The following is a 17,447-nucleotide window of genomic DNA, read 5'->3' as shown; positions in this document are numbered from 1 at the left end:
AATAAATAAATAATAAATAAATAGTTATGATAGTATGCTAAAAAATCGAGGTACGATTCAAGATATGAAGTATGTAAATCCTATGTAAATAATTTTTGATTTAAACAAAAAGTTGACTGCTTGACTTCAGAGAGCCAACCTTACACTTATAACAAGCTGACTGTGTGAGAAAAAGTCGCGAAAAAAAGCGAGAGATTCGTCGTTTTGATTGACAAAATTGGGTTATTTTACGAGTGTAGTTCAGTTAGGTTTCTTTTTTTTTCTTTTTGTGATAAGTAGTGTTTCCGAGATGATCCTAGGCTAGCATTGAGAGTGGTGAATATATTGTCTACTCGTTGCTACAACATCACAAGTTGTAGTAATATGTAGTTGTGTAGTAGGAAGTATTTAAACCAAGAACGATTTAATACTGGACTGGCAAACCCCATACAAAAAAGCGTACCCCTGAAATGTATGGGCCTTTTAGGCTTAGAACTACGAGTAAATGGCGCTGTTCGCAGCCTGGAAGTGGCCAAAATCATGTTTCCCTCAAATATTTTTGCGTGTTTTTATTTTTTATAAGAACAAATGACATTATTTCTTTATTTTAAAATCATTATATCACGTCAATACACATTTTGATAAAAATAAATTTGTAGGCATCATCAACAAAAAAAGATATTTATTTACCAACACAGCACGAAATGGAAGCGTAAGAACTTATAAAAACTTAGTAAGTATCAGTGTAGTTTATAGTTTATAAATAGGTATCGAGACAAACCTTATTGGTTTAACGTTACTATGTAATTAATTAGAGATTTTTGTTTGTAATTACCTAAATAAATAAATAATAAATAAATAGTTATGATAGTATGCTAAAAAATCGAGGTACGATTCAAGATATGAAGTATGTAAATCCTATGTAAATAATTTTTGATTTAAACAAAAAGTTGACTGCTTGACTTCAGAGAGCCAACCTTACACTTATAACAAGCTGACTGTGTGAGAAAAAGTCGCGAAAAAAAGCGAGAGATTCGTCGTTTTGATTGACAAAATTGGGTTATTTTACGAGTGTAGTTCAGTTAGGTTTCTTTTTTTTTCTTTTTGTGATAAGTAGTGTTTCCGAGATGATCCTAGGCTAGCATTGAGAGTGGTGAATATATTGTCTACTCGTTGCTACAACATCACAAGTTGTAGTAATATGTAGTTAGATAAAAATATTTCTCGTAACATGGGACTGATCTTAAAGTACCTTAAAGTGCCTAAGTAAGTAGGTCCCTAACTATTAAATATTTTCTTTTTACGACATAATTTTCTATGAATATGTACATACCCCCAGAATTTTCACGACATAAAGCATCAAATTAAGAGAAACATGAATACTTAATATTTATTTTGAAACCCAACTTCTACTTAATATAACAGATAAGTGTATAATAAAGTATAACTAACTGAGTTGACCGTGACGTCACTCGACTCGATTTCATAATTATTAATTTCATATTAGCAAGTTCAAATTCGTTTTGACAGTTCTTAAAAAGATGCTGATTTGACTAGAACTAGAAGGAAAGTACCCTATTATAAATGTATTAATAAGTCATAAAGTTTTTGTATCTTTATAAAGGTAGTTGTTTACCTATTAATATTCTATTAGAGAAATTTAATATACATGTTTAATTGCCATTTCAGTGGTTCGTGCCGCGAGTCAGGAAATGTTTTGCTGGCCTAGTGGTTTCTGCTCCGAAACGATATTCTACACCATGGGACGTTTTCTACTCCCAAGGCTCTGAGCTTAAAGCTCTAGATTAAATTCTAGTTTAATAAATGACATTAAAATCTTATTTTTAGGTATATTTCGTCACTACTTTGAAAAAGTCTCGTATCTACATTGGTACTCAAAGTTAAAACGTATGTAGTTACTCTATAACAGCGGTTCTCAAACTAATTTTCCCATGGAACCCTTTTAGAAAGTAAAACATCTGACGGAACCCTTATTTTTTTTAATTGCAATCTTTATTTTAATAAGCATTCATGATAGTCAAATCTAATCACTAGATTCTAATGTGAGGTATTACATGGAACTGTTTTTTATTTTTTAACAATTGGTGAATATTTGGTTTTATGGAAGAGAGTTGAAGTTGCATATCAGGTACCCAAAATTCACACGGAGCCCCCAGAGAGGCTTTGCGGAGCCCTAGGGGTCCGCGGAGCACATTTTGAGAATGACTGCTCTATAAGCATCTCATAGCTAAGTATACAGTTACTACGCTTGGCTTTTCTTTGACTGAAAAAGATACGAGTTTTTTTTTTTTTTCAAAGTAGCGACGATGTAATTGTTGCGTCAAATGATGGTTCCGCTTGGTTGAAAAAATTATACATATTTTACTGTAAATTGTACATACAAACATACAATCACGCCTGTGTCCTATAAAGGGGTAGGCAAAGCACCTGAAATTATTCAGGTTTCATAGTGTCACTCTTGGCAAATAACGGGTTGAAAGAAAACGAAATTGTGACATTTGCAGTGACTGCCAGCCTCTCGCCTACGCCGCATTTATACCAATATAACAGTCGACTTCTACAACATCCACGGGAAGAAAGGGGGTATTAGTCCATCACTTTCATCAAAATAGCCCAGTTCATTTTAGATTCCATTATCTCTCAAATAGTCCTTACACCCTGGCGGGTGCTGCCTCTGCGTGTGTGTCATGATACGGGCAAGGGGTTGCCGCTCGGTGTACCCCTTACATTTCATTAAAGTGTCAAGAGGGCCTCTACGCGTTGGCTTCGGCCCCGCGCACGCCTCCCAAAGGTCCGGAACACCATTGTTCCGTGATGGGAAAGACATACATGTAATTTAATAAAGTTTGAAAGTCCCAAAGAATGTTTACAAACATTCTACGTCACCGTATAATAAAAATAAAAAATATGTTTTCCCCTCACTAGCTCGGAAACACGTGTTTTGTCCTTTAATACCAGCGGGTAAAAACGCATTTTATCCACTAGTGGGTAAAGTAATTTGACCTTGAATAAAGTCAAATTAACTGCTTTAAAATTGATAAAAGTAGGTGAATCTAGTAATAAAGATGATTTACCACCTGTGGAACTACTGGAAGCAGTGATAAACGCATTTTTTGCGTTGTAGTTTCCTCGCTATAGTGAGAGGAAAAGTTTTGTGTTGCACTCGGGTGCAAATGTATTTTACCTCTCGTGTGTTAAAAAACTCGCAAGTTCAGGATTCTATTCTCGAACCACTCGCTTCGCTCGTGGTTCAACTATAGAATCATTTCACTTGCTCGTTTTTCAATTCCACACTCGGCGTTAAAATACAACTTTGCCCCCTTGTATAACAAATAACTATTTTCCCCTCACTAGCTCGGAAAGGCGTGTTTTGTCCTTTAATACCAGCGGGTAAAAACTCATTTTATCCACTAGTGGGTAAAGTAATTTGACCTTGAATAAAGTCAAATTAACTGCTTTAAAATTGATAAAAGTAGGTGAATCTAGTAATAAAGATGGTTTGCCAGCTGTGGAACTACTGGAAGCAGTGAGAAACGCATTTTTTGCATTGTAGTTTCCTCGCTATAGTGAGGGGAAAAGTTTTGTGTTACACTCGGGTGCAAATGTATTTTACTTCTCGTGTATTAAAAAACTCGCAACTTCAGGATTCTATTCTCGAACCACTCGCTTCGCTCGTGGTTCAACTATAGAATCCTTTCACTTGCTCGTTTTTCAATTCCACACTCGGCGTTAAAATACAACTTTGCCCCCTTGTATAACAAATAACTATTATGACATTAATCTGTTGAACACTGAAAGCCCAGAGTAGAACCACACCTCGGACACTGGCGATCAAATATACGAAAGAGGCGCGTTCCTAGCACACAGTCTAAGCTCGTGTAGGTCAACGCGTACTATGCTTGTATGAGTGAAATATGACAGGTCGACTGTTCGCGTTTTTGACAGGCGGTAACTGTGAGGTAACCGAGAGGTGGAGGGCGGCACTTTCAGCTGAGAGCGGGAGTGGCCAATTGGCCATACTGCACGATAATACTCTTTATTATACTGTGGTAGAACCAAGTCGGCAACGATTTCGCCTAGGCAAGTGTTAAGTACCTAAGCGTCAAAACTTCATAGAAGTTTATAAGAACCTTTCCACCGGCGGGGCTGTTAAAATCGCTGCAAACTTAGCTTGGTTTGACGGTAATCGTGCTAACAGCACCAGAAACAACATCAGGTGTTTCGGACGCTGTCAAAATAAGCTTTAAGCTTTTATTTTATTTTATTTTAATTATAAAAGTACATCCACATCATATATATTGTAAATTACATAACAAACATTTAAACAGGTATTAAGTACTGATTACATGACAATTACGGAGTACATAACATTCTCTCAACAGCTTCTGGGTACGCCAAATATATCTACACAATACATGTGTGACAATAAATGAAATGCTCAAATGCTTACAATAATATCCTCATCGTAGCTAGGTATTTCTATCGCTGTTCAGTATTCGCGCGACAGAGACAGACTGCGTTTTGATCGGCGTCTAGCTCTAGCGTCAACGATTGTCATTTCGGCCTGATCGGAGTTTTGTGGTTTTCGATTTTGAACCAGTCAGCTACAACCTCGGCGTTGTCGTCACTTCCCATCAGGGGTTACCATGACGTGCTAAAGCCGTTCAGTTTAGGTTGAGAGAGAGGGACGGAGCTATGTAACTGCTATAGCTCTGTCCCTTTCCCTCAACCTAAACTGAACGTCTTTAGTATGTCATGGTAACCCCCCTGGTCTTTCTAGAGGATTATTGTGGAAGGTTTAGGTGTACAATATGTTAAGGCTACCCATACTAACTAGGGGCCTATGTAAAGTAAGGCTTTGATGGTTGTGTTTGCGACAAAAAACGTTTAAAAGGTAAACTTGAGAGGAAGATAGGTGACCCTGTCAAGGAGCAAAATAGAAGTACATCCGTACCACCCTTTTCCTCAAAGTACCATCCTTTGGCCACTAATTTTTTCACAACTTTATCACAACTGATTGTTGATAAATAACAATTTTGTACTCTTCCCCAATTCAGATGATTATTGTTAGTAGAGATTAGATTAGATTAAATTAGATTTCTTTATTTCATGATAAAAATTACACTATAAATTTGCTACATGACAAAATTATGTTTATCTTCTCATCATGATCGTCAAAAATTACATAATAAATTCCAAATAAAATAATTGTGTCTCCCAAATGAGGATCGTCATTTACAAAGAAAGAAAATACACATGCCAAGCTAAATAAAATTAATAAATTAAGTTACAATATCATGAAATTATCACGAAGCAAGAAAATATTATATAACAGAGAAATATAGGTATAATTATATCATCGGTCATTAAAAATTCAAATCCATGTACTCATTTACAGAGTACATGGGGTTATCTAACAAAAGGTTTCTCAATTTGCGCTTAAATGCTTCGTCACATGGCTCATTTCTCAGATCGGCAGGGCCTTATCACACTTGCGATTTACAAGCGAGGCGAAAGCGAAGCGAGCGCGCAGCGAGTTCGTCGCGAGCCCGTTACCAATTCGCAGCGAGTGCGTCGCGACTTCGCCGCGAGCGCGCAACGATTTCGTAGCGAGTTCGCCGCGTCTAGATATGCTGTACCTTCGTCAGCAAAATTCATTTCTACCCACTTTAGTTTAATCCTATCATTTGTAGTATATTATTATCTACGAGTGTGAGCGGACAGTAACAATAATGGCGGAACAATCAAACACTGTTGGAATCGATATCGAGGCATTTATAAAATTTAAAAATTTTTTGATTCGTTCACAAAACAGCACATAATAGTCGCTCACTTGCAGTCGATTACTTAAAAATGGATCCTCCCAAACACGCCGTTTCTGCTTTAGTTTTCGTTTCTTACTTCTTCGAAGCAATAAAGCTAACAGAAGTGTTTCGTCGTCGGAATCCATTATGTAAGTGACTGTCTAAGACGCAGATCACTTTCAGCGAATACGCAGCGTTTTCGTTACGCGCTCGCGGCGAATTCGCGACGCACTCGCTGAGAATTAGTTACGGGCTCGCAACGAACTCGCTGCGCGCTCGCTTCGCTCTCGCCTCGCTTGTAAATCGCAAGTGTGATAAGGCCCTAGTTGTGTTTAATAGGTAATAAGTTTTAACAGGTTCATTCTAATTTGTCTATCTTACCGTTCCACCCGCAAATAATGATATTTATGTTATTAAGAAAAGACACGGCTTTACTAAGTTTATGAATAACTAGCTATTGCCCGCGGCTTCGCTCGCGTTAGACTGAGACAAAAAGTAGCCTATGTCACTCCCCATCCCTTCAATGTGGATATATCCACTTAAAAAATCACGTTAATTTGTCGCTCCGTTTTGCCGTGAAAGACGGACAAACAAACAGACACACACACTTTCTCATTTATAATATTAGTATGGATTATGAGGGCTGCCCTTATGTCAACATGTTTCATTCTATTGTAGATACTAGTTTTATCATCACGTTTAAAATGTATGATCATGATCAAATTTCAATGTTATACTTAGACTTCTAGTAACCCGGCCTTAAAAAAATTTACATTCGACAAAATAGGATTTTCGACTGGCAAGTTAAACTCTGGCTCCATTTTGAAAATACTTCCACCACCCAATGCATCCTTGCAAAACTTTCCGCCAACGAAACATTAGTATTTAATATATTGTTTATTGACAATAATTGTTACGTGAAAGGTACAATAGTACGTAATAATGATACTATTAGATAAGAGTAAAGCGCACTATGTATTGTGATAACAACCACTTGTTATGTCAGTTCTTTCCGCGTTGTGTGTATCCGCCATCTTTTTTACTGGGACACTTTTTTTTAAATATTGTGTCCTACAGGTCAAAAGGTCCTTTTATATTCAGCCACTGGTGACAGCTTCGTTCAGAAATTGAAAACCTAAATCTTAAAAAAAAAGTAATTCAAGTGACTTGAACAACGAATCGAATATTAATTCGATGATGGTTAAATTTCTATGTTTACATACAATTAGTGGAATTGTTTTGGTGTAAGAAAATGCAGTCTAGATCACTGGATAAAATCATCATGAATGAAATTATTTGTTATAAATGTTATAATACACACTATTCATTGAATGGGTAGTGTTTTACAACGTTACAAAAGAAAACTCTTGGCTCACCATGTATGTTATTTTTATATATGTGTATGGCATATGGAGCTTATTTTCAAATGAGCAATGACATATTTTTTAATGTATTTTTTTTTGTATTTTGCACGTTTGGGTGTAAGTTTTTCTATTTCAGGAACATATCAGGAACATATTAAAAATAAGACTTCTTCTTCTTCTTCTCGTGTCGATGGTCTCAGACTGTGCGGGCCCAAAAGGTAGCGACATTTATCAGCGACATCAAAAATAAGATAAACTTATAGGATACTATAATATGAAAATGTAGATAATATTGTCTTCGGTTATCGCGATAGTTACTCATGAAATAAAACTATGGAAACGGATTAAATCGCGTATAATGATTGCGCGATTTAATCCGTTTCCATAGTTTTATTTCATGAAAATGTAGGTTAAAATATATATAAAATACTTATTTTTCCGATATTTGTGGTAGTCCAATTATTTTCAAAATTACATAATTATTTTATTGAGTAATTTAGTAATTTTAGTAATCTTGTTTAACAGTTAAATCGTATTTAAAATGACGGTTCAAAAGATGTCCCTGACCGGAATCAAAATTTAAAAAATACATATTTTTATTTATGTATACAAACAACACAACACGTTTTTTTTATTTAATGTTTATCTGCTACGCAGTAGTACAAGGCCGCAGGTTGGATATAGACAAAATTGCTTGCCATCGCCGAGGCAGTGAGCAAAGGAGCGTATTTTTCAAGGCCCCCTTTTGTGACTCACATTTGACTCATGAGTATTCTTTTGTCTATTTTTATTGTTCATAAAAATAATAATAAATATTTCTATAACATATTTATTTTTTAATTTATTTATTAATAGGTATGTCAATGATTACTATTATTAACCTAAATTAATTTATTTTTGTAATTTTAATTATTTAAAAATATATATCGTATTTATCCTAAAATACCCTAACTTTATTTGTTTATTTATTTATATTGAAAACACACATAAATAAATTAACATTTTATAGTGATTTTAAATAATATCTGTAAATTAAAAATACCTACACATTCGAGTGTATAATGTAGTATTATTTGTTACTAATATTTATTCAAAAATATAATATAATGTAACGCGAGGATGACTATATTTACTTTGAATTATTTTTTATGATTTACATATTGAATATTGTTTATCAAATTTATTCTGCTTCAAAAAAGGGGTAAAATATTAATCCTGTTTATATGTAAATACATACCTAATTGCAAAATAGTCTCCGTAAAAAATCCAAAAACATACGCAAAATTGTCATTTCACAATATTGTCTTAAATAAAATAACTCCATTTAAATCCTTTCCCGCACACAAAATCACCGGCTCAAAATCCGTGTCCAGAGATAAAAAAAACAAAAACACTCACCTCGACAATCGCAAATCCAATTTCACAAACAAAACACACACTTCTGTCACTGTCAATGCACAAGCACGGCACGTCCGCACGCGTCGGGCAGCGGCGACTTACTAGAGTCAGTGAACTGGCCCGCGCCAGCGAACAATTGTTATCATAACTATGGACACTAATTAGGTCATACTTGTCTGTGCTTTTTTTCTAATGCTTTTTTTTAATTTCGAGACTTTTTGTTTTGGGCCTTGGAGATTTTAGTTTTTTTCGGCAGTTATTTTTCAACATTTCCAATTTTTTACCACGCACTACACCAATTAGGTCATATCTGTGGTTCTTTTCTAATGTTTTTTTTTTAATTTGGAGACTTTTTCGTTTTGGGCCTTGGGGAGTTATGACATTTTTGGAATATTTTTGGCAGTTATTTTTTGTTGATCGGTATCATAACTATTGATACAGTAATTGGGTCATACCTACTATGCTTTTACTTATGTTTTTATTTTATTTTGTATTTTTAAACCTTGGATATTTTGGACCATTTTTAGTTAACTGTAACTATGGACTACACCACTTAGGTCATACCTACTTGTCTGTGCTTTTTTAATGATCTTTATTACTTTGGTTTACTTTTTCGTTTTAAGTCAAGGATTTTGACGTTTTTCTAATCTTTTTTTTTTAATGTATGTGACTTTTTATCTTAGACCTTGGAGATTTAGCATTATTTACATCTTTTAATAATTCTTTTTTTTTATAATTTTATGATTTTTTTGTTTTAGGGGGCCGGTTATTGAATCTCACGACGTTCGAATTCAGAAAATTGTCACTGAAAATAGTAGGCAAATTCGGTGACAATTTTCTGAAATCGAACGCCGTGAGATTCAAAAATCGGCCCCCAGGTCTTGGAGATTTGTTATTATTTGCCACTAGCTTTTGCCCGCAGCTTCGCTCGCGTTATTAAGAGACAAAAAGTAGCCTATGTCACTCTCCGTCCCTTCAACTATCTCCACTTAAAAAATCACATCAATTCGTCGCTCCGTTTTGCCGTGAAAGACGGACAAACAAACAGACACACACACTTTCCTATTTATAATATTAGTATGGATTTATTTTTAAAGATTCTGTTCTCGTGTGAAATTTGTGGTGACAGTTCAATATGTATACTGTATGAAGTCAATAGGTCAGTAGTTCGATAAAAAGATAAACCAGTGATGAAACCAGTGCTTGATACTTTTACAAACGTAATGAGTTAGGTTTATTATTCATCATTTTGTACTGTTTAGCTACAGTTGAGATGATTATATTGGTTGCTTTCAGAAAAAGAATATATTATTGAAAACAATATTTCCATGCCAGCCGTATGGTATTCAGCAAACCCAACGTAGAAGATTGTTCAAATTGATAATGAATGAGGCAGTTAAGAATCAACTGATTACCTACAGCAGCAGGCAGTACCAATTCATGGGCATGTAGTTCCTCAATGCACAATACTTGTACTTATGGTCACCATAACTCGTGGATATATATTAGAAGTGAACCAAAGGAAAAAACTTCAAAAAATTATCCTATTACTGAAATAAAGTATCTCATTCTGTGACTTTGTTTATTTTGTAATATTCTTGAGTACCAGGCTAAGTATTTAATAAATTGACGTAAAACGAAAACTAAAAACCTAAAATTCAGCGTTTACGTACATATCGACGTACGTACGTAACGACAAAGTCTAAGGTAAGGTATAGAACTTTTGAAGGCGATTAGGCCATTATGGGGTGTATATGAAGATTATAATTTGATACAAAAGTGAGTAGAAAAAGCATTTTGAAACAAGTAAAAATTGTATCTAATTTTTTGGCAGGGCACGTAGCCAAATGCACAAACGATTATGATAACATCGTTATCGTAGCTTAGCTATCTCTATCACTTTTCCGTATTGACATGACAGAGCTAGACTGAATTTCGATCGGCGTTTAGCGCATAGATTTAAAGTCCATGGTTTAGCGTCAACGATTGACATTTCAGCTAAGTCCTTGTGTCAAAATTGACAAAGCTAATTTTTTTTTTAATTTATTGGGAGCATTGGCAACTTGGCCATCAGCGCAAACATACAATATTTAATACAACATACAGCAGAAGAAACAATTACAGGAATAACAATTACTTTGTAAATCATAAAAGTACAGCACATATTGAAATGCTAAACTTATGACTATTTAGTAACTACACAATACAATGTTTTATGAATGAAAAGAAGTATTTTTGAACAATTACAAATTATTTACAAAGCGCCAATAGTGTGCATAATAAATTCATAAATTATAGGGTTTATAACAGCCTTCAAGTTCATTTCCCGGTTCTTTGCTTGGCTGAAAATCCCGGGAATTCCCGGTACTTTCGGTACCGGTATTTCCCGGGAGCAAACGCTAATAGGGATAGGGGTAGGTTTAGGGATAGGGATAGGGGTAATCGGTCGGCAATCAGTAATTGTAAGCGATAATGCGAGAAAGTACTTTTTACCCACCGACAATAGTGCCGAGATACGGAGCTATGTGAGTTCTATTGTATACAATATGTAGTTTCCTCAGTGTATATAGAATACATACCTACTCGTACCTACTACCTACGCTGTGGTCGCTGTGTAACATTTGTACAACCACTGCAAGCATTTCTTTTTTAAAAACAATAGTAATATGAGTAATCGAAAAAAACACAGACAAACGTCTGCATAGAAACCTACGGATCCAAATGAAAATTTTATTATTTGTATATGTTTGAATAAGAATTCTTTTAGTACGCGAGCGAAACCGCGGGCAAAAGCTAATTCTATATAAGATGCTATGTACCCTTTTTCTGTAAAAAATATTTCTATTTCTTTACTACTCGAGAACATCACAAATAAACAAAGTCAATTAATGAAATACTTTATTTTAGTAACAGGATTATTTTTTGGAGTTGGGGTTTTTTCCTTTATTGGAGCACTTCTATACATATAATATACCTGTGATGATCATGGCCAATAATACCATTAAGTGCATCGCGGAACAAAAACACCTGTAAATTGGTACTGCTCCCCTCTGCTGCCCTAAGGTTTTGAGTAGCGTAACTGCCAGAGTGCCACAGTATTAATATCAATTGAACCATCTTCCATGTTGACTGAATACCATACGGGTTTGTTCGGAAATATTCTGAGTACTATGGAAAAAAACTTCCGCAAGATGGTGCGGAGACTGTGTAGGTAGGTAGTCATATTTCTAGTCAGGCTATGACATGTAATTCGCTAATCGTGCGTTTATTCTGCATTCACGTTTAAGCTGTAGGTAAATATATCTAATTTAAGTGACTTCGAGCTTTTTTGATAAAGTTTTCGTAATTTCAAACCCCTTTATTTTACTTTTTCCTCTTACGTTCGGAAAATGGAAAAATAAAAATATAACAAGTTCACTTTGTTAAGACTAAACCAAAGAAATAACAAGCATATTTTGACAGTGTCTCATGAAAAATACATGGGGGAAAATACACACAATTTCATCGTGAAAGATTCTGAGCTGGCGCGTTGGAAGGCAGTTGCTTACCTAACCGTGTCTTACAAATGTTGCAATTCTTTGAAAATAAGGTTTATTAAATAAATAAAAAAACAGTTGTATAGTTATTTCGTATTATGCAACAAAAATATTTTCCATAGGTACATACTAGTGCGAGAAGTGGTATTTTATTTGCCTAGGTATATCGAAACTTCGTACAATACACGTGCGAAGAGTAAATTCGTAACTCTTGTCGATTAGATTTATCGCTATTCGTTTCGAACTTCGCTTTTCTCTACTTTTATCGTAATGTCCTATTATTAAAGTAGAACTGTGTAAGAATTTATATTTCAAGAACTAGAACTTATTCTGTTCTCCTATAAAAAAACCAATTACCTAAATGAAAACACCGGCGAGTGATTTGAAAACTAAAGACATAATTTCATTTGTAAAGAAAGGAGGCAACCCCGTGTAAAAACGTATACGAGTATACACCATGTTATTTTTGATTTCCGTTTATGTTCTCTCCCGTTGATATTGCCAAGATTTAAATGTATTGAAAAGTAGATGGTGGGGAGGCTGGGATGGGATGATGTTAAGGTTTATTATTAAGTTTTGGTGGTTTTTATGTACGGTCAACCAATATTTGAATCATAGGACACTCTGGACTGGAACCATGTTTTGACTGTGAAAAGGTTCTACAGTGGCCTAGGATTCAAAATGGTTGACTGTACCTAATCTGTGATAGATGCTACGAAAAATCCATAAAATCATAATTTAGTAGCAAGTTACAATTTTTTTAACTTTTTTAGACCTATTTCGCTATTATGCTTTGCTTCTATACAGCAATTCAAATAAGTATATATACAGGATAAAATCCCCCGAGAAAAGCCTAAGGCAAAATACTATTCGTATTGTGATCCAAATTAAGCGATACGATTTTTTTTAAACTCCATTTTCTGCCGCACCTTAAGTACCTACTTCAGTACCTACGCTCTATTATCATACAAATCAGCTTCGAAGGATCCAATAAGCCTTGAACCAGGCAATTTCTTTTTAGCCTCATAATTTTTATCTCTCCTTAAGAGCTTTTTTTTTCAGAATTACATGGTACACTAAGATATTTTTTTTTTCACAAATAGAAAAGTGCAAAAAAAAGATGACCGCAGTGAACTATTTCGCTTAACTCTCTAAACTTAACGGAAATCAATAAAAACACGTTGTAGACATATTTTTGATATTTAATATTCGTACATTGAATGTAGCTAACATGTATTACAGTCAGACATAGACAATAGTTTAATTTCATTATCTTTAAAGGTTTCCTTTATTAAACCTATAAGTACATAGAATAAATTCTGTAAGGTCTTAAAACTAGTATTGAATGGCCATGTCACTTCACAGATAAGTTTACAAAGTTCTGTCATGACGTTTGGCGGGAAAAAGAGTTACCTTGAATGACGTACGTTCGACCTCGTCCGGGGCCGCGAAGCTACGCTTCGGGCGGGTTCGGGCGAGTTCGGGCGCGCTCGGCGGCGCTCGGCCTCGGCTCGTGTCAGCCATACTTGTAGACTTTACTGCGTTCAGATAAGGCATAGCGAGCGATAGCGATGTATTACAAGCAATACATTGCGCTATTTGAACGATAGGATAAAGTTACTGTGCGTATTTAGTCAGCAATGTATTAGTTTGAGCCGAGGTAGTTGAAGGTAACGTAATGATTTGTAGAATATGGACTGTATTATTGTGAAATAAGATTTAGGTTCGTATAAAAGATGGTTATGTATGAGAAGTTGTACATTTTATAAAGCCTTGTTAAGGTTTAGTTTCTGATAGAGATTTAAGGGCATATCGTCACTACTTTTTAAAAAAACTTGTATCTTCGTCTGTCAATGAAAAGAAAATTGTGGTAAGTATGTATGGAATGCATATAGACTTACTGCGTTTTAACTTTGAGGAACAGCGTGAGATACGAGATTTTTTTTAAAGTAGTGACGATATCTGGGTTTAAAACTAAAGCGACTAATTAATATATTTGATATTTTATTTTTAATGGATTCAAGGCCAGTACGGCATCTAGTAATTTTGGTAGATCAGTTCAATATGTATTTTGTGCGGGTGCAAGGTTAAAGGCAAATAAAAAAAAACGTTAACTCTTTAGCCTTTATTACGCCTGTTAGAGCAAAGAATGTTCTAGAAAAAAGAAGCACTGAGTTAAATTGTGTACTTTTAAGAAAGAGACCTTTTAAGAAAAAAATCAGTTTAATATTTTCAAAGTTGATCATCATCATCCTCCTTCCGTTATACTGGGATTTTCCACGGCTCATGGGAGCCTGGGGGTCCGCTTTGACATCTAATCCCAATATTTGGCGTGGGCAGTGTGAGCACTAGTTCTACGAAAGCGACTGCCATCTGACCTTCCAACCCACCGAGGGGAGGGAGGAGGGTAACTACTACTAGGCCTTATTGGGAATATTGGGGTTAGTCCGGTTTCTTCATGATATTTTCAAAGTTAATACGAGTCCCATGTGACAGGTTAAGAATTTCACCACCCCCTTTCTTCCCGTGGGTGTCGTAAAAGTCGACTATGGGATATGGGTTTGTGGCGTAGGCGAGAGTCTGGCAACCTGTCACTGCAATGTCACAATTCCGTTTACATTGTCCCCCTTATTTGCCAAGAGTGGCACTGAAACTTGAGTAGTTTCATGTGCTCTGCCTGTCCCTTTATGGGATACAGGTGTGATTGTATGTATGTACTCGTATGTATGTAATACCACAGAATATATAAAAGTACAAGTACAGAAGGCTCACTGTCAACAACCCGTCAATGGACTGCATACGACATTGAGTTCTATTGCGCAGCGACAAGGTCGTCAAACTTTATGAGCCGCGAACTCGCGGCCGCCGGAATGTATGGAAGAAATGTGGAGTGAGCCGCCCCTGGTAATACGAGTAGATAATTAGTAATTAGGTAATTACATTTATGATTACTTCCAGAAATGTGTGAACAATTTTTTTACTAGCCACGGCGCCGTGGTCTTTCTTTAGCAGCTATACATGACCCCTACCCCCTACAACCACGTCCGAACAATTCGCAAGGTCGTCACAGTTCACACATGCATGTCAACTTACAGTATGGGGTTCTTCAGAAACCGGCCAAGTGCGAGTAGTCGCGTTGCAAGTGTTCCGTACACTACAAGAAGGGCTTAAGCGCCTCCTTTTTAGTAGGAACTTAAGTCATTTTTGCGAATAATCGATATTTTGAACAAAGCGAAACAGAAACGAGTTTATAATTTTATATGTAATATTCAAACGTGTTCACACAATTTCAAGAGATTTGGTAACTATTTGCAGCGGCAGTGAGTGATTTCGTAATTTGTTTTTTTTTCTCTGAAGTCCGACTTAGTGAGTTTTCACACTATCCGATCCGATATCGGATGTCGGAAGTATTTCAATGGAAAAAATCCAAGATGGCGCCTGTATTGTATGGGATATCGGTCCGACATCCGATATCGGGTCGGATAATGTGAAAACGCACTTACGCCTTACTGTAGATTTCTAATAGGTTTTCCTGTGATCTATAGATTGAAAACTATGTCGTGTATTTTTTTGAAAATTTTACGCTTAATAGTTTCGGAGATAAGGGGGGGGGGTGTCATTTTCGCCAATTTTCTTAAATTATTTGAATTTTACTACAAAAATATATTTGAAATACTTATAAAAAGTTGAAATACTTATAGAAATACTTAGAATAAGGCAAAACGTGGCCTACGATGTAGTGAGCTCATCTAAGGGTTCCGTTTTTCCTTTTTGAGGTACGAAACCCTAAAAAGGAGTGTGCAAGTTTCTAATGGGTCGGATATCGGATCGGATAATGTCAAAAAGCACTAAGAGCCCTTTTGGGAATACATTAGTGTGTTGTGTATGTATGTAGCCCTGCCACGAGGTATTACATCAATGGGCAATCGGGCACCACCATCATCTCATAGGATCCGACCACAACGGTGCAATACTTACATAAGTGCTTTTATACATCAGGCATTACCTACGGATTAGAAATAGTTATTTTCCCCTCACTAGCTTGGAAACACGTGTTTTGTCCTTTAATGTTAGCGGGTAAAAACGCATTTTATCCACTAGTGGGTAAAGTAATTTGACCATGAATAAAGTCAAATTAACTGCTTTAAAATTGATAAAACTAGGTGAATCTAGTAATAAAGACGATTTACCACCTGTGGAACTAGTGGAAGCAGTGATAAACGCATTTTTTGCGTTGTAGTTTCCTCGCTATAGTGAGGGGAAAAGTTTTGTGTTACACTCGGGTGCAAATGTATTTTACTTCTCGTGTGTTAAAAAACTCGCAAGTTCAGGATTCTATTCTCGAACCACTCGCTTCGCTCGTGGTTCAACTATAGAATCCTTTCACTTGCTCGTTTGTCAATTCCACACTCGGCGTTAAAATACAACTTTGCCCCCTTGTATGACAAATAACTATTGTTATACAAGGGGGCAAAGTTGTATTTTAACGCCGAGTGTGGAATTGAGATTGTGGAATCGCTTCGCTCGTGGTTCAACTATAGAATCCTTTTACTTGCTCGATTTTTAACACACGAGAAGTAAAATACATTTGCACCCGAGTGTAACACAAAACTTTTCCCCTCACTATAGCGAGGAAACTACAACGCAAAAAATGCGTTTATCACTTCTTCCAGTAGTTGCACAGGTCGTAAATCATATTTATTACTAGATTCACCTACTTTTATAAATTTTAAAGCAGTTAATTTGACTTTATTCAAGGTCTTTACTTTACCCACTAGTGGATAAAATGCGTTTTTACCCGCTGGTATTAAAGGACAAAACACGTGTTTCCGAGCTAGTGAGGGGAAAATATGTTTAACTACAACATATAACCAAAGGGCGCTGTTGTCCTAGCGGTAAGAACGTGTAACTTTCAATCGGGAGGTCGCAGGTTCGAAGTTCGAACCCCAGCTTGTAGGTACCAATGAGTTTTTCGGAACTTATGAGCGAAATGTTATTGACATTTGTCAGTCGGTTTCGGTGAAGGAAAACATCGTGAGGAAACCGGACTCATCCCAAAAGGCCCACTTACCCTTCGGGTTAGAAGGTCAGATGGCGAACTAGTGCCTACGCCAAATCTTGAGATTAGTCGTCAAAGCGAACCCCAGTCTCGCATGAGCCATGGCAAATGCCGGGATAACGCAAGGAGGATGCGTATGATGTTGATCAAGATACACTAGGTTTCCCAAAATGTATGACCTTCCTTTATTGTTACCAGATTTCTATACATTTTCGGTAACAAAAAAGGAAAGTTTCATACAATCAACCTAGGACATTTTGGGAAACCTAATGGATCTTGCTCAGCA

At 35.9% G+C, this 17,447-nt stretch overlaps 1 protein-coding gene across 8 annotated transcripts in view; it reads right to left on the bottom strand.

Annotated features, from left to right (window-relative positions):
- Window positions 1-8,664, bottom strand: part of LOC125241595 (ecdysone-induced protein 74EF) — a 320,422-nt gene extending 311,758 nt beyond the window's left edge. For 7 of the 8 annotated variants that reach the window (XM_048150148.1, XM_048150150.1, XM_048150147.1 and 4 more), the window contains exon 1: window positions 8,567-8,664. The gene's annotated coding sequence lies outside the window, so the exon portion shown is untranslated. Of the gene's footprint in view, window positions 1-8,405; window positions 8,498-8,566 lie in introns of those variants that run through there. The other variant, XM_048150145.1, reaches the window with a different exon arrangement.
- Between the last annotated feature and the right edge of the window lie 8,783 nt (window positions 8,665-17,447).

Source organism: Leguminivora glycinivorella, chromosome Z, assembly GCF_023078275.1.
Source record: "Leguminivora glycinivorella isolate SPB_JAAS2020 chromosome Z, LegGlyc_1.1, whole genome shotgun sequence".
Classification (NCBI taxonomy): Eukaryota; Metazoa; Arthropoda; class Insecta; order Lepidoptera; family Tortricidae; genus Leguminivora; species Leguminivora glycinivorella.
Note: the sequence above shows the minus strand (reverse complement) of the source record. Positions and strands in the feature narration are given on the sequence as shown.